The following is a 26,038-nucleotide window of genomic DNA, read 5'->3' as shown; positions in this document are numbered from 1 at the left end:
AAGAGGACCTGAACTGGATGAGTCAGCTGGGCAAAGTATAAACTTCCTTTTCAATCTATTTTAGCAAGTCATCACAAACTGAGTATAAAAATAATTCATAGATGGTACTTTGAAAACTGCATTACATTAACCATTCTAGATTGTATCATAGGGCTTATAATGACATAGATACATATTGTTGTCTCTGACCGCAATAGCCCTTTAATTACTCTCCTTATTTTGATTCTTTTTTTTAAAAGAAAATTTGGAAAAATTACACAATATTAACATTTATTACCCATTACCATGACTGGCCAAAGAGATGCAGCACAAAGAAGTCACACAATTTCTGAAGATGCTAAATTTAAAATAGCAGAACAGTGGGAAACTGAAGTACATTTTTCTTTGATTGGCAAAATGTGAAGACAACAGGGAAGAGTCTAAAAAAAAATCCCTAATTATTATTTTATTCCATTTTGGTTTCAAGGTTTTTAGTTCTATCAATAAAATAATCCTGATAAATTCCATCTATCTGTGCAAGAGGTACTTTGTTTATTGATATTGTTGGTTTTCCATTCCAGAAGCCTAAAGCTGCATGCATAGCAGACTCTTCTCCATTTTTCCCTCGTAACCCCAGCCCTGTGAAGAATGTCATGCTAAGAGAGAATGGCAGGCTCAAATTCTCCACAAAGTTTCCATGGTTAATGATGGATTGAATTTGCCAGACCCTGGTTTAAACCAACCCCTCACCACATCTACTCCCCTGTACTGTACAGTACATCCCTTAAGACAGAGGTGGTATTCAGCAGGTTCTGACCAGTTCTGGAGAACTGGTAGTGTAAACTATTAACTAGTAAATACCACCTCTGATTGGCCCCGCCCCCATCTATTCTCTGCCTCCTGAGTCCCAGCTGATCAGGAAGAAATGGGGATTTTGCAGTAACCATCCCCTGCCACGCCCACCAAGCCATGCCCACAGAACCAGTAATAAAAACATTGAATCCCACCACTGCCTCAAGATATCAAATTAATTATTATATCCTTTATCTCTGATATCCTTTACACATGCTGTGCTTCATTCGTTCTTGTCCTGATTTTTATTTTCAGTGTTTTGTTTGTCAATGTAGGTTTAACTAACATTTAAAAGAAAAGAAAAAAAATTGTGCACAAACCGCTCAATAGTTAATTGAATTTAAATATGTGAATATGCAATACCAACTCATAACAGACTATTTTTTGGCAGATACTTCAAGCAACATAAGTGAGATTGTGACAGAATTAACAAAGGGGCAAAGAGGAACATCTTCTCACATATCTTATTTTACATTGCAAATTGTTCTGATCCAGGACTAAAAACAAAAATATTATTCAGTCCCTATCCCACTGATCAGCATATGGAGATCCTTTCCTCTTGTAGCAAAGCATAGAATAAAATAAAATAAGAGCTTTACATGAAGTGTATCACCTTTTGGTGGCCAAAGGCTACACAATATTTGGGGGAAGGCTGAAGGCCAAAAAGTGTGTTGTGGGGGGTAAGCACATTACACCCATGTGGGTGAGGCTGCCATTTGTAGGCCATTCTGTAAGGTCTTCTCTGCTTTTTGAAATGATGAGGTGCCATTTTAATCACTAGCCTTTCAGTTCAAATATAAAAGAGGCCACCACAAAGAAGAGGGCAGTCAATTATTCTCCAAAGCACCTAAAGGAGAGGACAAGAAGCAATGAATGGAAACTAATCAAGGAGAGAAGCAACCTAGAACTAAGGAGGAATTTCCTAACAATGAGAACAATTAATCAGTGGAATGACATGTTTCCAGAAGTTTTGAGTGCTCCAACACTGGAGGTTTTTAAGAAGAGATTGGAAAACCATTTGTCTGAAATTGTATAGGTTTTCCTATTTGAGCAGTAGGTTCAGAGGTGGTATTCAGCAGGTTCTGACAAGTTCTGGAGAACTGGTAGCTGAAATTTTGAGTAGTTCTGAGAACCAGTAAACACCACCTCTGACTGGCCCCACCCCTGTCTATTCTGTACCTTCTGAGTCCCAGCTGATTGGGAGGAAATGGGGATTTCGCAGTAACCTTCCCCTGGAGTGGGGAGGGAAGGAAGATTTTACAGTATCCTTCTCCTGCCATGACCACCAAGCCACGCCCACCAAGCCATGCCATGCCCACCAAGCCAGTAGTAAAAAAATTTGAATCCCACCACTGAGGCGGTTTATTTATTTTTATTTATTCTATTTATTTGTCAATCATATATAAGATAACAGGTAAAAGTATAAACATAATTTGGATACATGAAAAGAATAAGTAAAAGGGAATATTAGGACAGGGCAGTAGGCACCCTGGTGCACTTATGCACGCCCCTTACAGATCTCTTAGGAATGGGGTGAGGTCAACAGTAGACAGTTTAAGCTTAAAGTTTTGGGGGTTTGGGGAAGAAACTACAAAGTCAGGTAGTACATTCCAGGCATTGACTACACTGTTACTGAAGTCATATTTTCTGCAATCGAGTTTGGAGTGGTTTACCTTGAGTTTGTATCTATTATTTGCTTATACTCTGTTCTGTTATAACTCCTCTCAGAATGAAGAGGAACAGCAAACAGTCAGAGGAAGTTCTGCAAAATATAAACTTGGGTAGCCAAATCTTATTTCTTGGGACTTTAGGGCAGTGTTTCTCAACCTTGGCAACTTTCAGATGTATGGACTTCAGGTTGAGAAACAGTGCTTTAGAATATGAACTGCTAAAAATTTACTTTGGGCAGCATAATATAATAAAAGAAAACCTGCCTGCTAGAACCAACCAAAATCCCAGTCAGTTCATGTAAGCTTTATCAAATAAGCCAGTTAGGAAATATGACCAGATTAGCTAATTCTACTTTATTGTTAAGGTTACATTCACAGAAATTTGCAAGTTTGAAAGTACAGGTAGTCCTTGACTTATAACCATTCGTTTAGTGACCATTCCAAGTTACAATGGCACTGAAAAAAGTGACTTATGACCGTTTTTCACACAACCATAGCAACATCCCCACGGTCACATAATCATACGTCAGATGTTCAGCAACTGGTTCATATTGAGGTCGAACGACTAGCCTTGTGGTGCGACCGTAACAATTTGGAACTGAACACACTAAAAACTGTAGAAATGGTGGTAGACTTTAGGAGAAACCCTTCCATACTTCCACCTCTCACAATACTTGACAACACAGTATCAACAGTAGAAACCTTCAAATTTTTAGGTTCTATCATATCACAAGATCTAAAATGGACAGTTAATATCAAAAACATCATCAAAAAAGGACAACAGAGACTATTCTTTCTGCGCCAACTCAGAAAGCTCAAACTGCCCAAGGAGCTGCTGATCCAGTTCTACAGAGGAATTATTGAGTCTGTCATTTGCACCTCTATAACTGTCTGGTTTGGTTCTGCAACCCAACAAGAAAGATACAGACTTCAGAGGATAATTAGAACTGCAGAAAAAATAATTGCTACCAAGCTGCCTTCCATTGAGGACCTGTATACTGTGCATCAAGAAGAGGGCCGTGAAAATATTTACAGATCTCTCACATCCTGGACATAAAATGTTTCAACTCCTACCTTCAAAATGACGCTACAGAGCATTGCACACCAGAACAACTAGACACAAGAACAGTTTTTTCCCGAAGGCCATCACTCTGCTAAACAAATAATTCCCTCAACACTGTCGAACTATTTACTAAATCTACACTAGGGCCGTGGTGGCTCAGGCTGTAAGATAGCCTGTTATTAAAACACAGCTGCCTGCAATTACTGCAGGTTCTAGTCCCACCAGGCCCAAGGTTGACTCAGCCTTCCATCCTTTATAAGGTAGGTAAAATGAGGACCCAGATTGTTGGGGGGGCAATAAGTTGACTTTGTAAATATACAAATATAATGAGACTATTGCTTACACATTGTAAGCCGCCCTGAGTCTTCGAAGAAGGGCGGGATATAAATTTAAACAAAAAAAAACTACTATTAATCTTCTCATCGTCTTCATCACCAATCTCTTTCTACTTATGACTGTATGACTGTAACTTTTTGTTGCTATCATTAAGGGTTAAATTGCAACCTATGACCATCATTTGTGTTGTAAATGTTGTACCTTTGATGTATTTTTTACTTTTTTCTTTTATCTACACTGAGAGCATATGTAGCAAAACAAATTCCTTGTGTGTCCAATCACACTTGGCCAATAAAATTCTATTCTTCTTCTTTATGACAGTTGCAGTGTCCCAGGGTCATATGGCCACTTTTTTCAACTTTCTGACAAGTAAAATCAATAGGAAAGCAAGATTCACTTAATGACCATGTGCTAACTTTGCAACTGCAGTGATTCACTTAACAACTATAACAAGAAAGGTTGTAAAATGTGCCAAAACTCATTTAACACGTCTCACTTAGCAACAGAAATTTTGTGCTCAATTATAGACATAAGCTATGGTCTACCTGGACAATTCCCCATCCCCTTTCATCCTGAGAATTAGGGAGGGTTTCTTCTTGCCCCACCTACCGTTCAGCTGCAAACTATGCTGTCTCTGATCTGACACATCTCTAGGCAGCATCTGGCTCATCTCCCAAGATAACAATAGAAATAGAAATACTTCTATTGCTATTTCAAATATTTATATTGCTATTTCAAGATAACAATAGAAATAGAAAGAAGAGAGAGTGAAGCTATTCTCCAAAGCACCTGATGGTAGGACAAGAAGCAATGGGTGGAAACTAATCAAGCAGAGAAGCAACTTAGAACTAAGGAGAAATTTCCTGACAGAACAATTTATCAGTGGAACAACTTGCCTGCAGAAGTTGTAAATATTCCAACAGTGGAAGTTTTTAAGAATAATACTGGATAACCATTTGTCTGAAGTGGTATAGGGTTTCCTGCCTAACTGGACTAGAAGACCTCCAAAGTCCCTTCCAACTCTGTTATTCTGTTAAATAGCACTTAGACTTACAGTATATACCGCTTCACAGTGTCTTACAGCCCTCTTTAAATGGTTTACGGAGTCAGCATATTGCCCCCAATAATCTGGGTCCTCATTTTACCAACCTTGAAAGGATGGAAGGCTGAGTCAATCTTGACCCGATGAGAATCGAACTGCTGGCACTTAGCATAATTAGCCTGTACGTGTAATACTACATTCTAACCACTGCACCACCACAGAGATCACTCCCATAGTCCAGTACTCTGTTCACTTGCTGGTGAATTAAATATTAATACAAGGGACATACATTGGTGTATAAAGGAGCATTTGATAACATGGGGCTTGGACATAGAAACATATAGAGAGTCCTGTGGAATCAGGTTGGAGGGCCTCCTCATCCAGCATTCAGAGTCATCCAGTGGTCAAGAGAAGGTCACCTTGTACAAGATGAGCTATAAAGGTTTTTCTCCACTGTTGCTCCCTAGCAACCGATATTCAAGATGTTCCTTCTTGGATTCAGGAAATTTAATGCAGCTATCTAGTACCCATTCAAACAGCACATAGCACTTCCCACTCGTGTTCCCCAGCAACTGGTACTGAGAGACATAACATCTCCGTTACTGGAAGAAATTATCATTGCTAGCCATTATGGATTTGTCTGACTCCCTGTAAAGAAATTCGGGTTGGTTAGCATTGCATCTTCTGGTAGCGAGTACTGCAATTTAAAAGGGGACTGATGAAAAAGTAAAGTATTTCCTCTAATAAAAGTATTAGCTCTGAATCTCCCACCATTCAGCTTCTTTAGATGACCTTGGATTCTGTGTGATGTGGATGGAAAAATTAAGAAAAAAGAAGAAAAGAGCTTGCTTCAAGGACAGGATGTTCTGTAGGGGATTTTCCAAGTGACTTAAACCCCGTGTTGATTTATCCATAGACTGCATTGAAGTTCAACACTTTCATCGATTCATTTCAGTTTTGAGCCAACCCAACTCAACATAAATGTGTTACCACGTGCAGATAGCATGAAAACCCAGGAAAATAATCACCGAGTGAGTTAGGTGTGCAAAGCAGAGATAGAAGCTGAGAGGGAAGAGAATAAAACGACTAACCAAAGCAGCTGTTTGATCATCTCAGCTACTTTTGAAGGTGGTAGCATGGATAACACCCAAGAGAAGATCCAGGAGAAAGTACTGTATTAACATTTTTTGGAGCAGTATTGACTTTTCGGACCCCTTACAGAAATAAATAAATCAAGCAAAATGGGGAAAAGAGATTTTTTTCCCCTGCAAGGTGAACAATTGTATGAGGATCACCCAACTTGCAGGCCCAGGATGGGCAGAAATTTCTCCACAGCACACCAGCCCTCCCCAGTCTTGTACCCAGACAGAGATGTGAGATCTTTAACTTATGTAACATCCTGTTACAAGGTGTGGAGAATACTGTTATATTTCCCCCAGAGGTATCATCTATATATTATTATTATTATTTTTTGCTCAGAACGTTACACTTAAAAGGAGTAAAATACATGTCAGGAATGTAGCAATCAATGTCTCTTACCCAGAAAAAACAACAATACCCATATGCACTGGCAGCTTATCTCTAACTATCAGCAGTTTGTGGTTAAGGATGTAGCTGAAATAGGTCTTTGCAAGGCATCTGAGAGGTTGCTCAGAACAAATCTTGATTCAGATGATGCCTTCTTATATCTGTGAAGCTGGAGAGTGCATTTTAAAACTGCCTCTAGTTTTGCCTTCTGCTGTTTGCTGCCTTAGCTTTCCCTCACCCTCATGATTCACTCCACCACAGATGGTCTCCATATTTGTCATTTCACAGCCTCCAAGCAAAAAAGAAGTATGCTGCATCCGGAACACCAAGTCCTGACTGCCCGCCCTTTCCCCCCCCTTCCCTCCCCCTTTTTTCCTTTCACTTTCTTTTTATAGTCATCTTAACATTCTTGATGTTAAGCATCAAATGAAACTCACCAAATAGTTCTGATGGAAAGCACATTTAAATTCTTTCTGAGCTCCTCAGTTACTACCCAAGAATGATTCATTACTGCACAGAGCCAACATTTCCTGCCAGGCTGCAAGCCATTTCTCCGGAAATAAACAGAAAAAAAAAGTAGCATGCAACTGGAGCACAGCCACTGGGTGAGAGTTGCAAGCTGGACATTCCTGTTTTGGCTAGATGGCTTAAGGTATGATTTCCAGATTTGGAATCCTCTGACTGAAGACTAAAAATATTTCTACTGTTGCTTCATAAAATTGCATTCCCTAGTTCCAATTCATCATATTTCTTATGTGGTGTCTTGGAAAAGTTCAAAATAGCCATCCGAAACTGCATAGATAAATGTCTACAGAGATTCTCAGTCATCCAGGTCATGATTGTCCCAAAGGTGCTTTTTCAAAAAGCAACTGGACTTTCTTTGTTTTTTCTTGAAGACATTTCGCTTCTCATCCAAAAAGCTTCTTCACTTCACAACTGAAGAACTGAAGAAGCTTCTTGGATGAGAAGCGAAATGTCTTCAAGGAAAAACAAAGTCCAGATGCCTTTTGAAAAAGCATTTTTGGTTAAAAATAGCCAGTTTTAACCCGTCTTCCTCATACCATGCCTTGTAGTTGTGTTTGACTGCAAATTCTCTCATCCGTGTCTAATACGTGAACAGCCATGTCAGCTAAAAATTAAGGATGCTGTGGTTCATTTTCTTTGCAGGTGATAAATTGAAGAAAGCTCACTCAAATTATAATTCTGAGCAAACATAAACATGCTTTAAAATTTGAAATAATTATTAAAATTCTTTTTATATAAAAATTCTGGTCCCAATCTTCTTATGTTGATGAGGTATTACTTCAGGAAACTAACAGCTTCATATGACATATAAAATTAAGTTTAAAATACATTGAAGAATGTTGTAAATAATGCATAGCCTTCATACAAAGCCTATGGGGAAACACTTACTTTCTTCTAAGTGGGCAAACTGCCAAGTCTGATTTTTCATAATAATGGAACAGCCCCTGGAAAGGCCCTGCCTTTCCCTCATCGCCATCCATCCATCCATCCATCCATCCAAAATTTACAGAAAAGAATCTCCTAATTTTATCTTGGACTGAAACTGTTTAGGATTTAAATTGCCAGCATTAATAACAAGTGCAGCAATTGCACACTTGGAATGAAACTTTCAGACTTCACACATGCTGTATAAGGCAGGAATAAGCACTAATTTCAGACAAGCCCTTATCTAAAAACAAAACAATGTTATTTATCCCTTGAGAAGTATTTGACTTATATGGAAATATGAGTTCTTTATTCATTAATAAAGTAGAATACATAATTAACTTAAAAACATTAAGAGCAAATATTTTGGGACAAGAGATTTATAATGTTTTATTAGCTATTGGACTGCAAAAGGAATTCTCTAAAATATCTTCCCCCAATCCATCATCTACCACCATATGCTGAGATGGTCCTGCTTTATAGTTCATCATTTTTAGAATGGGGAGTTGATATGGTTAGCTCTTTTAAAAAGTGCTGCAATTTAGGGATAGTAACAGCAATAGCACTTAGACTTATATGCCACTTCACAGTGCTTTACAGCCCTTTCTAAGTGATTTACAGTCAGCATATTGTCTCCTGGGGAGTGGTGAAATCTACTTACCTTCCTTACCAGTTCAGAAGTACACATACCGCACGCATGAGCTTTGCGCTCACAGACCTTCTGCACATGCGCAAAACCTTCTGTGTGTGCATAGAAGGTAAAAAACACATTACTTACTGGTTAAAATCAGGAAGTAATGACACCCGGGTGGGCGGGCAGAGCTTTGCTCCACCATCGCTACTGGATCGCCAAACCACCAGCCACAATCGCTACCGGAGTGCCAGATCCCGTCAGAACCATTTCACCCCTGTTCGTGGGTCCTCATTTTACCAACCTCGGAAGGATGGAAGGCTGAGTCAACCTTGAGCTGATGAAATTCCAACTGCTAGCAGTTGGCAGCCGGCAATCAGTAGAAGTAGAAGTAGCCTGCAGTACTGCATTCTAACCACATCACCACCACAGCGCAGTTTTGGTGAGTTCAAGGGGTCTGATTTATTGCATCAATATAAAATAACAAAGAAGGTGTGTATGCCACTTTGCATGCCCGTGCATAAACACAGACACACACAGAGAGTTTTCTGCTGACTCAGCAGATATGTGAATTGATAAATCCTGACAGGGCACCAGCCTGCAACAGAATCTAGGAGTTAACTATAAGAAAATAAAGCTCAGAACATCTCAGGGAGCCAAGGACACACAAAGCCTATTTCCTATGCCCTTCCAGCTTTCATGCAACCACAGGGACTTTGCTTCCCTCTCTACAAACTTCCTAAACTCCTCTTCACTGCAGGAGTCTTATTTATTTTATTTGTATCGTCCTTTTGTATTATTTTTACAAACAATTCAAGCTCTTGGGGGCTTGGAATCCATTCCCCCTCCCACACACATGCATAATTTTGACTGTATTTTCAGGCTCCAAGGAACACAGACTTGATGGAGGGATATTAACAGCGTATGTAATCCTTTTTCCTTTGAGGATGGTTAGCTCATTTTTATTTGAAGAATTTTTGTTTTTTAATTGACTTTTCTTAAACAGAAAATAGTTGTCTTTCAGAAAGAAGAAAGAAAGAAAGAGAATTAGTTACAGTTCCAAATATTTCCATTTTGCAACCATGTTTTCCTGTCAAGTTTTGGGAGAGCAGGGACTATAAAAATGTGACTCAGGCCACCTTCTGAGTTGCTTATCCTGTTAGAAGGGCGAAAACAGAATAGGCCCTCCTTAAAAACTACATTTCTTTTCAAAAATAGGCCAAGAAGAAAGAAGCAAGAAGCCACACTGCATTATCTTCATCACTGTTATTTTAAATCCACAAATCTTGGACTGGAATATAAAAAGTTGTTGAAAACATTCTTTATTTATTTATTTGTTTTGTCAAGTACATATTAGATTATATATATAAGTATAAGCATGAATTGAATACATAAAGTGAATACAATTAAGGGAACATTAGGACAGGGACGGTAAGCACATTGGTGCTCTTATGCATGCCCCTTACAGACCTCTTAGGAACGGGATGAGGTCAACAGTAGACAGTCTTAGGTTAAAGTTTTTGGGTTTTGGGATGAGACCACAGAGTCTGATAGTGCATTTCAGGCATTAACAATTCTGTTACTGAAGTCATATTTTCTGCAATCGAGTTTGGAGCGGTTCACTTTAAGTTTGTATCTATTGTTTGCTCAGGTATTGTTGTGGTTGAAGCTGAAGTAGTCTTCGACAGGTAGGACATTTTAGCAGATAATTTTATGAGCTATGCTTATAACACTAAATACAAGGAAACACCTTCAACAATAAAATACATTAATATCTGTAACATAATGGGATGGACAAAGCTTCCTGATCACCCATTTTTTAATTTACTGAGCAAAAACAAAACAGACCCATATCTGGAGCTACAGAAGTACCTTCAGAGTCCAGTAAGTCCATGAACATCTTCTCTCTGTGTCTCAGGATCATGGACCTCTCTTTCTAAAAGATATTCAGAAACTGCATGTTCCCAAATGATTCCATTAAGAAGAGATAGCACAACCATTTGTCTGAAGTGGTATAACGTTTCCCTGCTTAAGCAGAGAAATGGACAAGAAGACCGCCAAGGTCCCTTCCAACTCTGCTATTCTATTAGTCTGTTATCCTGTATGTATTCTGGCTAAAACTCTGAAAAGATGCCGATTTAATCATACAGGAAATGCTTTTGGGGGAATCTGGATGCCTGCCTCTTCACCAAAATATCTACTGGCATCTTCTTCTGACATCTTCTGACATCATGACTAAACACCAAAACTATGCCAGACTGGAGTTAAGATGCCCCAGGCAAACCCATTTTAAATATTCTATATGAACATGTGTGCGGTAGGGAAGTGTTGGCTGAATATTCATGCCAAGAGCTGCTTCACACATGGCACTATGCCAAAAAAATAAGTTTTCTTTCCAAGTATATGTGAAGTAGTAAGATGTGAATTCTGGCTTCCTAAAATATGTAATTCCATCACATAACGTATTGCATCTGTACACTGCGATGTCTTGTCAATACTCTGGGTCAAATTAGGGCAATATTTTGCTTTGTCCAATTGAGTTATCAAAAACTGGAAAGCAATCAGTTTTTCTGATTTCTGAAAGTCACATTGAGTTTGACAGGCTTATAGATCTAATACTACTACTAATAATAATAAGGAAGGAAGGAAGCAAATATTTTTGTGGCCAGGGTGAGACTAGGAAGCTTGGCTGATTTTGAAATCATGGATTCATGGATGGAGTTTACACCTAGTCATAAACTTAGGACAGATGTGGAAGAAATTAGAATCTGTATTGGTATTATGCAGATTCCCCTACAACTGTACAAAGTCCAAGCATTTTTCTTCCCCTTCGCCATTTAGAAGAGCAAATAGTGAATTGTTTAAAGGTGTGGTGCAAATATTGGACACACTCTTGAAAAGGTCCAAAAGTCAAATAGACAATAGAAACAGCAAAACCACTGTAATAGCTCAGGCTGTTAGAGCCTGTTATTAGAACACAGTAGCCTGCAATTACTGCAGGTTCAAGCCCGGCCCAAGGTTGACTCAGCCTTCCATCCTTTATAAGGTAGGTAAAATGAGGACCCAGATTGTTGGGGGGGCAATAAGTTGACTTTGTAAAAATATACAAATAGAATGAGACTATTGCCTTATACACTGTAAGCCGCCCTGAGTCTTCGGAGAAGGGCGGGATATAAATGTAAACAAAACAAAACAAACAAACTTAAAATGACCCTCCAAAAAGATTAGCTGAAGTAAAACAGCTTTCAACAGAATTAAGTGGCAATCTATCATCCAAGGTTTGAACAATGGGAGACATCTTTATGTATTTGTCTTTGCTTCTTATCAATGGAAGAATAACAAAGGGTCTCCACACTCCATGTGCATCACTTTGGATTCTGGCAGTAAACATGAAAGCTTAGTGGAACGGACAGGGGATAGTATTTCTGTTGGTTCTACCTAAAGCACTATGGATCGATTGATTATACTAGTCCAGAAGTTTCCATTTATTGTTTTGAAAAGAAAAAAGAAAAAATACAGATATTCTTTCCCCTGTAGTAGCTGAGAATTATTTAATTACCACCCCCCCCCCCAAACTTCAATTGAGTCTGTCATCTGCATCTCTATAACTGTCTGGTTTGGTTCTGCAACCGAACAAGACAGACACAGACTTCAGAGGATAATTAGAACTGCAGAAAAAACAATGGCTACCAACTTGCCTTCCATTGAGGACCTGTATACTGTACGAGTCAAAAAGAGGCCTGTGAAAACATTTACAGATCCCTCACATCCTGGATATAAACTGTTTCAACTCCTACTCTCAAAATGATGCTGTAGAGCACTGCACACCAGAACAACTAGACACAAGAACAGTTTTTTCTGAACGCCATCACTCTGCTACACAAATAACTCCCTCAACACTGTCAAACTATTTACTAAATCTACACTACTATTAATCTTCTCATCATTCTCATTGGGCCATGTAGAATAAGCTTTTTAACAGTTATTTTATTCTGTATTTATATGTACTTTTTTATTCGCCTGTGAACCACCCTGAGTCCCTAGGGAGATAGGGTGGTATACAAATATGATAAATAAATAAATAAATAAATAAATAAATAAATAAATAAATAAATAAATTCCCATCACCTATCTCCTTCCACTTATGACTCTAACTTTGTTGCTTGTATCCTTACGATTTATACTGATATTGTTTCCTGATTGCTTATTTGTACCCTATGACATCATTAAGTGTTGTAAGTGTTGTACCTTGATGAAGGTATCTTTTCTTTTATGTACACTGAGCGCATATGTACCAAGACAAATTCCTTGTGTGTCCAATCACACTTGGCCAATAAAAAAATCTATTCTATTCTATTCTATTCTATTCTATTCTATTCTATTCTATTCTATTCTATTCTATTCTATTCCAACTTGAAGCTTATGTGAATCCTGTTCTCAAACTGGCTGCATTCACACAACATGCTTAATCTGGTTACTTGTATTAAGCTTTATAGTGCAACTATAATTAACTAAATGGACTCAGTTTATGCAATATGTGAAGCTACAAAAAAAAAAGCCAAATTTGTATATGCTAACCAAGAATAGTCTGCTGTTTGACGGACTCTGCTAAATTTTACTCAATCTGGTTAAGTGTGTAGCATGAACTGGTGTCCTTGGTTGTCCTTAACTGCTTACTTAAACCTCTTGCAACATGACTCTTTTCTCACGGTCTTTACTGTCTCTATTATTCTTCTGCATGTGCTATTTTAACCTTAAAATAGAGGAAGAAGTTGCTCAAACCCAGAAAGGATTCCATACTTACACTGTGTTGATAAGAGAGAACGCATGATTCATAGAATCACAGAATCATAGAAACATAGGGCTGGAAGGGACCTTGGAGGTCTTTTAGTCAAATCCCCTGCTCAGGGCAGGAGTTCTTCCATCCAGGACAAATGGCTGTCCAGTCTTTTCTTGAAGTCCTCTAGCAATGGAGCACCCACCAGTCTGGGAGGCAAGCTGTTCCACTGATTAATTGTTCTTACTGGCAGGAAATTTCCCCTTAGTTCTGTTTGGATTTACAAGTTTACATCCATTGCTTGTTATCCTACCCTCAAGTGCTTTGGAGAATAAATTAACTTCTTCTTTCCTATGTTAGCCCTTCAAGTATTGAAAGACAGTTGTCATGTCTTCTCTAGAAACCTACTTTCCTTAGCCATTCATCATATGGTTTAGCCTCCAGACCTCTTATCAACTTTGTTGCTCGTCTCTGCACTTTTTCTAAGACCTCAGCACCTTTTTTTTTTTGGTATCATGGTGACTAGACCTATATGTAGTATTCCAAGTGTGGCTATTAGTGAAAGTGGAACTATCACTTCTCATGATCTTGATGCTATCCCTCTGTTGATGAAGCCTATGACTGCACTGGCCTTTTTTTTTTTTTTTTGGCACCTGCAGCACACTGCTGGCTCATATTTAACCAGTGGTCTACTAGAATTCCTAGATCCCTTTCACAAGTGCCAAATACTGTGTTCCGTACCTGTGCATTTGGTTTTTCCTGCCTAAGTGCAGGACTTTACTTTTCTCATTATTGAACTGCATCTTGTTGGATAGACTAGACTAGACTAGACTAGACTAGACTAGACTAGACTAGACTAGACTAGACTAGACTAGACTAGAATAGAATAGAATAGAATAGAATAGAATAGAATTCTTTATTGGCCAAGTGTGATTAGACAAACAAGGAATTTGTTTCTGGTGCATAAGCTCTCAATGTACATACAACAATAGTGATAAGCAACAAAGCAGAGGTTGGTTTCAGGAGGCTCTGACCAGTTCTGGAGAACTGGTAGTGGAAATTTTGAGTAGTTTGGAGAACCGGTAAATACCACGTCTGACTGGTCCCACCCCCATCTATTCTCTGCCTCCCGAGTCCCAGCTGATCGGGAGGAAATGGGGATTTTGCAGTAACCTTCCCCTGGAATGGGGAGGGAATGGAGATTTTACAGTATCCTTCCCCTGCCATGCCTTCCAAGCCACGCCCACCAAGCCATGCCACGCCCACCAAGTCACACCCACAGAACAGTACAAGTCACACCCACAGTAAAAAGTTTTGAAACCCACCTCTGCAACAAAGTTATAGTCATGAGAAGATAAGAAGATAGGTAATGGAGAAGATGAGAATAACGATAGTAATGAACAAGTCTCTATTGGACACATTTGGTTGGGTGTGAATATCCAGGCTGCTGGTGCTTACCCCTGCACACTCAAATAACTAGCCTTCAGTCTGCTGCTGGAGCTACCCAGCCAGCATTAGGCCCACCATCATTTTTTTTACAAGCTCTGTTCTCAGCAGATGCCCAGCATACAGATTGCAGCAAGTAGAATCATTTCTGCCAAGGAAGGTCACTGGTTAGGAAAAACTTCATCTTTTGGATTAGATTGTATGACTGGTTGTATGACATTATGTTAAGCCAAACTGTAGCTGGCTTAACATAAGCAAGATGCTTAGCTGAATTTAGCTAAGCATCTTGCATGAGCCCAGACACTCTGGTGAATAAATTATGGCTTACAACATGTTAGGATGGATAAGCCCAGCCATATTCATTGCGGTTAAGCACATTATGGCTTGGTGATAATTTTTAGATGGAATCAAAAGAAAGGGGAACAAAAGTGCTAAAAGGGAAAAGGGGCAGTTATCGCGAGTCTTCTAATTACGGTTCTGATTTATTTTGATGATTGTATTACTAATACAATACTAGTTATTGTATTTGTATCTTACTACTTGCAGCCACTTAGGGTCACAATGATTGATATGACCCAAAAGCATAAAATAAATGTTGTTGCTTGAAAACTAATTCTGGTCCAGAAGATGTACCAGCTAGCCAGATTCCTTGCATAATATGAGCAAGGCCAGTGCCCTCCTTTCCCATTTGCCTGCGACTCTGGGTTCACTGTGCACCTTGCACCGTTGCTGATAGTGAAAAGGAAGAGCTAATGCCGATTTAAAAGAAAAACAAGCTTCACAGCACGGTTACTGCTCAGTCATTCACGCCTGCAGTTATACTTGTAGATAGGTAAAACACTCAGTATGGAAAGGATGAGGAAGTAGGAGTTTCTTCCATAGAAAAAGAAAAGAAGGAACACAGTGTTCATGAACAGCAGCTGTTCTGCAAGAACACTGTAGAAAGTGGAAGCGTGCCCAAGAATCAAAGAACAGAAAATGCATTATCTTCATTTAGGTGATGCCACCCAAAGCCTATCTCAGAAGCTACCTTCTACAGTGACAAATGATTAGTTCATCTCATCCAATACTGTATAAACTGTTGGCTATGTGTTGACCGATTTCATCCCCAATTAGCCCAGATCTCCTTTGAGATAAACAAGCTCAGGAACATCTATATGGAAAAAAATCCCTGCCTTTTAATTTTTTTATTATGATTTTATTCTTGTTTTAACTATATTTAATATGATATAAGCTTTTACGAGGGAGAAGGCCAATTTCTAAATGTGATATATAAATAAATATCAAGAAATAAAGCAATTTTATAGATTTAAAGTCAAAAGGTGCTTCCAAACATGTGGGAGCACTCGTGTAGCATCTGTTTGCAACTAGTTACAGAAGCTGCATTTTTTTCCAAAATTGTGCACCTGCCCCCCCACATTTCAGCATGACCCCTAGAAGAGACATTTTTAGTTTTTGTTTTTTTTTTGTCACAACATCATACAAAAAGATTATATAGTATATAACCATATAAACATATATAGGAAGAAGAAGAGAAAAACAATAGGACAGGAACGGTAGGCACGTTTGTGCGCTTATGCACAATGCTATCCCTGCACACTCCTAAGCAGCTTTTTCCTTTTGAATGTGAAATCTCGCACATTCCTAGTGTTATGTGACTGTGTCAGGTAGCTGCAGCTCCTCCTCTTAAGCAGAGTGTACCGTTCTCATTCCTGAGGCGGGTAAGTATACCAAATCCTGCTAGCATCTAAGTAAATAAATAGGGGAAGTGTGCTTGTGAGAGTTTTTCAAGAATAGAACAACAATGTCACATGTCAGAGCAGCAAATAATTGTTCTAGCAAGTGAAAGGGATGATAACAAGGCTTTCACACTTGAGGAATAGGTTTGTTTTTTTTTAATGTGGTAAATAAACATTCTTATACTCCTTTTGCAGGAGGCCATTTGAATAAAGAAGATGCCAGTGGGCACAAAAGGCTAGAGGGACCATCTGAAGAATTTCCAGAGGTGCGTTTCAGCAGGTTCTGACCCATTCTGGAGAACCGGTAGTGAAAATTTTGAGTAGTTCGGAGAACCGGTAGTAAAAATTCTGACTGGCCATCTATTCTCTGCTTCTCAAATTTATTTTTATTTATTTATTTATTTGATTTTTATACCGCCCTTCTCCCGAAGGACTCAGGGCGGTGTACAGGCAGAATAAAAACAAACAAGACAATATACAGTATAAAATACAAAATTAAAAAACTTATTATAATTAGCCTAAAAATTTAAAATGTATAGAAAAACTAAAACCCCATTTAAAATTCATAATAAAAATTTATAAAATCCATAAAATTTTAAGCCAGCCCCGCGCGAATGAAAAGATGTGTCTTCAGTTCGCGGCGAAAGGTCCGAAGGTCAGGTATTTGGCGTAAACCCGGGGGAAGTTCGTTCCAGAGTGTGGGAGCCCCCACAGAGAAGGATCTTCCCCTGGGGGCCGCCAGCCGACATTGCTTGGCAGACGGCACCCTGAGAAGTCCCTCTCTGTGAGAGCGTACGGGTCGGTGGGAGGCATCCCAGCTGATCGGGAGGGAATGGAGATTTTACAGTATTCTTCCCCTGCCATGCCCACCAAGCCATACCCACAGAACCGGTAGTAAAAAAAATTGAAACCCATTGCTGCCAGAACGGTATCTTTTTCCATGAAAAATCAGCTTTGGTCCTTCCATGCTGATTGATTATGTGCCATCAAATGGTTTTCCATTCCTAGCAACCCCATGGATGTTCTCCATGATGATCTATGTCCCTAACAAAGTCTTCCAGATCTTCCAACACTCCATCCATTGTTGCCATAACTGAGTCCAACCACCTTGCTACGGATCATCTTCTTTTCTTTGCTTCTACCTTTCCCAGCATTAGACCCTTCCCCAGGAAATTGGGTTTTCCTGCTTAAGACACATCTCTTTATTCGCGCAGGACTGGACTAGAATTTTAAATTTTGAATTTGGTTTTAACTGGGGTTTTTATTACTTTTATTGCTATTTTAAATATTCGGCCTTATTTAATAAGTTTTTTAATTGATGTTTTATTCTGTATTTATATGTATGTTTTTTATCTGGCTGTAAACCGCCCTGAGTCCTTCGGGAGATAGGGCGGTATAAAAATGTGAATAAATAAATAAATAAATAAATTAATTAATTAATTTGCATAAAGTGCTGGAAGCAGGATAATTTGAGTCTTGTCACTTGGGCCCTGAGTGAGACCTCTATGTTGATTTGCTTGATGATCCAACAAAGTTCAAATGTGTCAATATTTTACCTATCCTGCTTCTTCAAGGTAAACTTTTACTTCCATAGCATGTCACAGGAATACTTTGGCCTACATAATTCTGGTCTTTATAGGTATAAATACATCACAGCAATTAAATGTTGCCAAGGTCTTCATGGTTGCTCTACCAAGTGCTAGTCTATGGCATATTTCATGACTGCTTGTTTCTTTACTACCGTTGGTTGATCCTAAAAGGTAGAAGCTATCCAACACTTTGATATTTTTATCAGTTATCAATTCTAAGGCTGATTGTTCTACTTATTATCACTGTATTAATGTTTGGTACTTTTCTCTATATTTAATATTAGTCCCATTTTTCAGTTTGTTCCTTACCTCAGTTAAGCATTACATGGAGATATATGGATTAGGCTGACCAATATAAAGGCTGTAGTTGATGTGGCTCTGCTACCTACAATGACCATAAACTTGAAAGTTTGCATAAAGGCTGACATCTTTTCATACAGCTCTTTCTCCTAAGGCTTATTAAGTGATTTATCTTGGACTCAAAAACTTCAGTAAGCCATAATGTGGTTTTTTTGGTCTGGGTTTAGTTTAGTTAGGGTTATTAACACATAATGGTTTAGGGAACTATGGCTTAGAGCAAAGCCAAAATGCTGATTTTCAAAAGTTTCATCTGCCAATGCTTGAAGATTCAAATGCTATTTGGTACACAAGAGCGGAGGGAAGTTAAAAACTTGGCAACCCTGAATTATAATCCCTATCTTCCTTCATCATAATGTGTCTAAGCAAACACCCTACTTTTACACATATATAAATGAGGCCCCAGGTTGTCTTTTATGCTCTTTTATATTAATACTTTACAGGGACGCGGTGGCTCAGGGGCTAGGACGTTGAACTTGTCGTTCGAAAGGTCGGCAACTCAATGGTTCGAATCCCTAGTGCTGCCCTGTAACGCGGTGAGTTCCCGTTACTTGTCCCAGCTTCTGCCAACCTAGCAGTTTCGAAAGCACGTAAAAATGCAAGTAAAAAAAATAGGGACCATCTTTGGTGGGAAGGTAACAGCGTTCCATGCGCCTTTGGCATTGAGTCATGCCGGCCACATAATCACGGAGACGTCTTCGGACAGCGCTGGCTCTTTGGCTTTGAAACGGAGATGAGCACCGCCCCCTAGAGTCGGCAACGACTAGCACGTATGTGTAAGTGGAACCTTTACCTTTACCTTTATATTAATACTTTATTTCATTAATGAAATAAATTAGATTTTCCCCTAAGCAAAAGGGAGAACTTTGGAATGGCCAATGGCCATTCTGTCCAACAGAGATCTTTACCTTCATGTAACAAGGCAAGAGTGATCCAGAGCTGATATATTCCTTGAGGCCCTCAAATAATTTCCCTAGAAAAAGAACTATGGGAATATACCAATTTGAGCTACTGTGGGGGCCTCTTTTGATACAATTTCGATTTTACGAACATACCAGCTGGATATTGATTAACACATTTCTAATCCTCACCATTTTCAATATAGATAGAATATAGATAATATTTTTTTCAAAGTATAAGATGCACCGGAGTATAAGACGCATCTTAGTTTTTGGGGAGGAAAATAAGAAAAAAGCTGGTTGGCAGGTGGATCGGCCTCCCGGAATACCCACAATCAGCTTTAGCCAGAGGTGAATTTTAGCAACAGGTTCCTTGGTTGTGAGCTCTGTGCCTTGCTTTTTTTTTTTTTTTTTGCTTTTTTTTTTCCTGCTTCTGAAACTCTGTTTCAGAAAAAACTTTTTTCTGCCTCTGAAAGCCTCTGAAGCTCTGAAACAGAACTTCAGAAAAAAAGCCTCTGGAGCTCTGTTTGGGGCTTTTTTCCTAAAGTTCCATTTGGGACTTTTTTTCTGAAGCTCTGTTTGGGACTTCTTTCCTGAAGCTCTGTTTCGGGCTTTTGTTCTGAAGCTCCCTTTGGGGCTTTTGTTCTGAAGCTCCCTTTGGGGCTTTTGTTCTGAAGCTCTGTTTCTGATGCTTTTTTCAGCCTCTGAAACCTTCATTTGAGAAGCTGGGTGGGGCTACATTTGGAATATAAGACGCACCCAGATTTCCCAGGGGAAAAAGGTATACTCCGAAAAATACGGTATATCTGTCTGTATATCCTTCTGGGTGGGACAAATGAGATAATTTGAACCAAAGAAACTCAGATAGTATGGAAGGGTTAAATTGACTTTAGTTTCTGTGGATCATTATCACTTTCAATCTTTTTTTAAAAAAAACATTGAGAAAAGTCTGACTGCAGTTTTTCATATTACTTTCAGCCCTATCTGTAGATTACAGTATATCTGTTCCTTTCTATAAACTTACTCAGCTCTTGAAAAGTCTGTAAACATGTATTTAATTTAGCAATAAGCAACTTAATTAAATTTGCACATATGTACTCGGTTGCATAATTGAACTTGATGATAGTCATTTGCAGAGAACAAATCTCATTTTTAGCACAGATACTGTATGAAAAAGAGGATGGCAATTTCTCTAAAAAGTTCCCTAAACACTGAAACTTAAAAAAAACACAACTTAAATATATCTGCAACTCTAGGTGTTGATTCTGCCTCTCCTGCCACACAGAAAGCAACTTAGATTCAGAACCTCTCTCAAAAATCAATAAACAAAGAATGAATGTCAAGCTATTTGTAATACATAAATATATGCACTGCAAAATTAAGAAAAACCATTATCAACAGGAAATGCTGAATATAATTTTTTTTTGCTCAGATAGTTTAGTTATTGGAATTCTGAATTTAAATCCACACCTCTATAGATTTTGCACAAATACAATTGAGCGTGTCCAGAAATATTTTACAAGAATAGTTCTCTACTCCTCTGATCACAACAAAATACCTTATGCCACCAGACTTGAAATCCTGGGTTTAGAAAATTTAGAACTCCGCCGCCTTCGACATGACCTGAATATAACTCATAAAATCATCTGCTACAATGTCCTTCCAGTCGAAGACTACTTCAGTCGCAACAATACATGAGCACACAATAGATTTAAACTTAAAGTGAACCGCTCCAATCTTGATTGTAGAAAATATGACTTCAGTAACAGCGTTATTAATGCCTGGAATGCACTACCTGACTCTGTGGTCTCTTCCCCAAATCCCCAAAACTTTAACCAAAGACTATCTACTGTTGACCTCATCCCATTCCTAAGAGGTCTGTAAGGGGCGTGCATAAGAGCACCAGCATGCCTACCATTCCTGTCCTAATGTTCCCTTTGGTTGTATCCAATTCGTATGGTTATTTCATGCTTATATATACTGTTGTGTTTGACAAATAAATAAATAAATAAATAAATAAATAAATAAATAAATAAATAAATAAATAAATAAACAGCTCCAAGCAATGTAACAAGATCCCTAATTCACAGTCAGTGTTAAATATATCTATTTGGAAGTTCCAAGGCTTTCAAGGGGATGCTTAAGGAGCTCGAATTTCAATTTTGGAAACTCACATTTGGCATGAAGGAGTTGTTAATAAAATCTGACCTTTACCTGAGAATTTTCAGGATGATGATGATATTTTAACTTCCAAAATTCAGTAGGAAAGCTAGTGCAAAATTTATAGCTTTTGTACCATGAACAATCACCATTTGTTAGCTGGCACATCAAAAGGATAGACTTAAACTCACATAGGATTTTTCTGTTCTCCTCCCCCCACCCTCAACCTCCACCTCCCCCAGTTTGGCTAACTACTGGCCAGTTTAATTTATTCTGTTGATCTAAGACTGTATTATGGCAGAATACAGTGATTGGTTAATACGGCTTTTAAAGGATAGTGAAGAAATTCTATGAAGGTATATCAGCAATTATTAATTATGATGGCACGACCAGACCTCCATGTTCAGAAAATGTTCACCTGAATTCCAAATGCTGACAGCAAACAAGTGGAGAAATGTCATAATTGTCCTTTTGCCGGCCACTACTAGAAATGCATTCTTATCCAGTGATCAAAGATAAACCTCTTCCTTGTAAAAAAAACAAAAAACCTGGGTAGATTTCATCACAATGAAGCACAAAACTTCACATCAGAATCTTTTTTTCTGCAACGATGTTAATCTGACTCTGGACTACACCATTACATATTATGGGTCTTTCAAGAATCAGTTCCAGGCACATTGTTGCATTTGCACTTAATTAACCTGTCAAGGATAAGCGTTCTAACCTCTTCTCCTTGGTACTTGCTCATTTTCTACATGTTCAGATGGTATTTTTCTGAATCTCTGGCTGAATGCTAAGGCAATGGCTATGTTTTGTGGAAACATAGCAATGGCTATGTTTCCACAAAACGATGAGCATGTTGTGTGAACCCACCTTCTATGAACTTCATCTCTATCCATAAGTGATTCTGTTTTAAGACATATGTCTCATTTGCTCCCTTCTTTTTCTCTTCTGTTTTTACCAATGTGGTGAAAAGCCTATTTACAAACAGGAAGCTTAATACATTTGCATTGAAAACTTGCATTAGGTTTTGGGGGCCCAAATAGACAACAAATGCTTTACATGACATATGCATATTGACATCCTTTATTCAGACTGCAGACTTCCTAGATTTTGAGCATTGGAAAGAGAGCGAGATCCCACAGGTTTGATACATATCCCCCACCCCTCAATAAAACCCCCAAACACTCCACATTAAATAAATTTGTTATGCAATTACAACTTCTGGGGGCTCTTCCAGAGAATAATTTAGAGGCTAACTTTCCTTCTGAAGATTGTGGTGAAGAGGAAGGAGAGGGTTCTCAGAGTATGAATTAGCAATAGCAATAGCAGTGTGATTCTCAATAGAAACAGTAATCATTCCTGCACCCATGTAAATTCAAACCATCATTTAAAATTTGCAGATCAAACAAAGCCATCTTTTCTGGAGTTTTTGGGGAGGGGGGAGGGGGAGAAAAAGAAATAAAAACCACTTAGAAGTGAGAACTTCAGCATATAGTTGTTGACAAGCAAAAGACAGAACTTTCTACTTTATGATCTGACTCAACTATTGAATTTAGCCATGGTTTGGTCTGTTAAGAAGTTAGCAAATTAACGGGCTAGAATGGTTAACAGTGGGCAAGATTATTTCTAGCTTCTCCTCCGTGATTTCTACTTCTTCTCTATGACCATGGTCAAGCTTTAAAACTGTAGCTCTACCTGAAGCCAATAGCTGGAAAGTATATTGGGACATGTACAGAATATCTTTCCCCCCCCTCAACAACACGTAATCACAATTAAAAAAGAATAGAAAAGACTTCCTAAAAATCATGGAGTCCAGGCAGTTTTGTATCCAACACCTGTTTTTTCAAGGGGCATCATTTTACCATTACAAATCTATATTACTCCTATTGTGATTAGGAAGTTTTTCTTGTTTCTTTGCAATATGCCCCGCCTCCACCAAAAGCTTTCTAAATTTTACATATAAAAAAATAAACAAGTGGCACGCCAGCAAAGAATGAAACTCAGAAAGCATTAGCGTTCAGTGGTAAAATCTGAATTTTCACCCAGAAGAGCAGGAGATACGCAATTCTCTAAACACAAATATACCCTTTAATTTTTTCTCATTTTTTAACACAATATTTGTAGAGCCTAAGAAAAGTAAGCCCCACTGTGTACCCAGATGCAAAGCAAGGAATGAAGTAAATCCAATCTCTACAAAGGAAGCCACATAGATCTAGTATGCCAAAAGAAAAAAAAATTGTCTATGACATCTTATTAAAAATAGTTTTATTATTCCCACTGTAGGTCACAGTTTGCCATCTCCCCTTCTTATGTCTCAAAAGCATCAATTAGCCTTTAAAAGCCTCTTGTCCCTTTTATATTGCAAACCATCTATTCAGCAGAGCAACTTGCCATGTTTGACAGATCTACTGATTAGAAATGACCCTTTTTCCAGAAGAAAGATCCTCTGAATTCAGAGGCACTTAATTCTAAAGAGATACAGTACGGTAAATAGGGTGGCACTGATGCACAGACATCCATTACAGCCTGGTCCTCCCTCTAGAATATAATCAGCCTTATCAAATCAAATGTCAATTCGCTTAACAAGTACAATAGTCACGATATAATGGCTGGGAATTAACTGTCTGGCCATCCACTTTTTTGCCAATGTTTTGCCCCCCCCCCTCAAAGTCTAAGTTAGCAAAAAAAAAGAAAGAAAGAAAGAAAGAAAGAAAAGAAAAAGAAAAAGAAAAAGAAATGCAGTCCAACCAGCTACCCATTCAGCAATCAACTTCAAAGTTTGGATGAATCCAGGCAGCACATTCAACCCGAAAGTTAACAAATCCGAAAACAAAACGGTACCGGATCTCCTGCCTGAGCAGAAGGTTGGACTAGAAGACCTCCAAGGTCCCTTCCAACTCTGCCCTGATCGATTAGATCCAAACCCGTATATTTATACATGACGCGAAATGGAGACAAATAAACATATAAAGGCGATAGATTAATCGAATCATTCATACAATGGTATCGAGACGGCCACTCGGTTTCCAGTAACACGCGAAGCCTAGTCATCTATTGCGCGGTCCATTTTAACATAGTCCGGCATGTTGTGAGAACCCAACTTAAGTGTTAGCGCAGCGCTAGTCGGGTGCGCTTTCATCATTCCGCCGGGGGAATTCTCCACCTGGCGCCCCTCGCTTCCCTTTCCTAGGGACAAGCCTAGCCCGAAGTCTCGCCGGAGCAGAAATCCCCTCTCCTGCGCGTCCCGGACCCTGGGAAAGCCGGCTCCAAAGGGCCGACTTAGCCCGATAGCCGCCTTTGGGTGCAAGATCAGCTGGAGGAAACCGCGCGGCAGACCCCCGAGAGCAAGCCCGAAAGTGCGCGCTGGTCTGGAGGGCCACACGCTGCCTCTCTACCCCGCCTGCTTCTTCTCCAGGGTCTCAAGCCTGGCTAGGAAAGTAAGGCTGGCGTTTCTCAGGCAGGTACCACCGCCTTTGGGAGCAAAGCAAAAAAGAGAAAGAAGGGAAAGAAGAAGAAAAAAGGGTGGGGGAAGAAGCGGAAACAAGTGTCCCGATCGCCTCGCCTACCTTTCAGCCCACCTTCGAAGCCGAAAGCCGTTTAGACGGGATCAAGAGCAACCTCGCGCCAGTTTTGCTTCTTGGATCCAAAGGAGCAGAAAGGGTGAAGGGAAAAAAAATAAAGCCGTTTCCGACGAAGCGCCCCCTCCTTTCCCTCCCCTCCCTCCCCCTCTCTCTCTTTCTTTCTCTTTCTTTTGGCCTGCCCGTCTGCTCAAAAGGCACCCTCGCGCCCACTTCCTGGTTGCGTCTTTACTTCTCCCTGCCTGCAGTTACGTGTGTCAGACTTCCAGCGCGGTGCCAACGCTTCAACTCGCCTCTGTGAACCAAGCAGGAACCTGCCTCGGCACGCAAAGCGGACAAGCTGTGGGCTCTTGCACAGCGTTTCCTTTGCTCTTGCAGGTCAGGAAACTCACCTGAGGTCGATCTAGGCTCCTTTTATTTTGGCAGGGGTCTCGGCCTCGATCCTTCCAAGAAGGATGCCAACGGTGGCAAAAGGGCTTGCCCGTGCAGAGGAAATAAAACTTTTGAATGGGTCCACTGCTTTCCTTCACAGCTATGTTTTGTTTTTTTAAGTGAAGCCACTCCCCTGGGTTTGGCTGCCCACTTCCTTCAAGAGCTCAGAGAAGAGGAGTGTGAAACTGGGGCAGGAGTGTCTGGCAAAAGGCTTGCCCGTGCAGAGGAAATAAAACTTTTGAATGGGTCCACTGCTTTCCTTCACAGCTATGTTTTGTTTTTTTAAGTGAAGCCACTCCCCTGGGTTTGGCTGCCCACTTCCTTCAAGAGCTCAGAGAAGAGGAGTGTGAAACTGGGGCAGGAGTGTCTGGCAAGCAAAAGGCCTTCAGCCATTGAGACCCACCGAGACTCACTTAGCCGAAGGAGCAAAGAAGCAAGAGAAACCAAGCCAAGAGAGTCTTTCTATAGTCTGGATCCAAGAGGCAGCTGTTGGCCCTCGGATCTGCCTG

The 26,038-nt window shown here is 39.5% G+C and overlaps 1 protein-coding gene across 6 annotated transcripts in view; it reads right to left on the bottom strand.

Moving 5' to 3' along the window:
• Positions 1-25,622, bottom strand: part of PTK2B (protein tyrosine kinase 2 beta) — a 129,879-nt gene extending 104,257 nt beyond the window's left edge. For 5 of the 6 annotated variants that reach the window (XM_058164752.1, XM_058164755.1, XM_058164756.1 and 2 more), the window contains exon 1: positions 25,086-25,241. The gene's annotated coding sequence lies outside the window, so the exon portion shown is untranslated. Of the gene's footprint in view, positions 1-25,085; positions 25,242-25,489 lie in introns of those variants that run through there. The other variant, XM_058164754.1, reaches the window with a different exon arrangement.
• Positions 25,623-26,038: the final 416 nt, after the last annotated feature.

This window comes from Ahaetulla prasina, chromosome 1, assembly GCF_028640845.1.
Source record: "Ahaetulla prasina isolate Xishuangbanna chromosome 1, ASM2864084v1, whole genome shotgun sequence".
NCBI classification, from domain to species: Eukaryota; Metazoa; Chordata; class Lepidosauria; order Squamata; family Colubridae; genus Ahaetulla; species Ahaetulla prasina.
The sequence above is the reverse complement of the archived record's forward strand: the minus strand, read 5'-3'. Positions and strand labels throughout refer to the sequence as shown.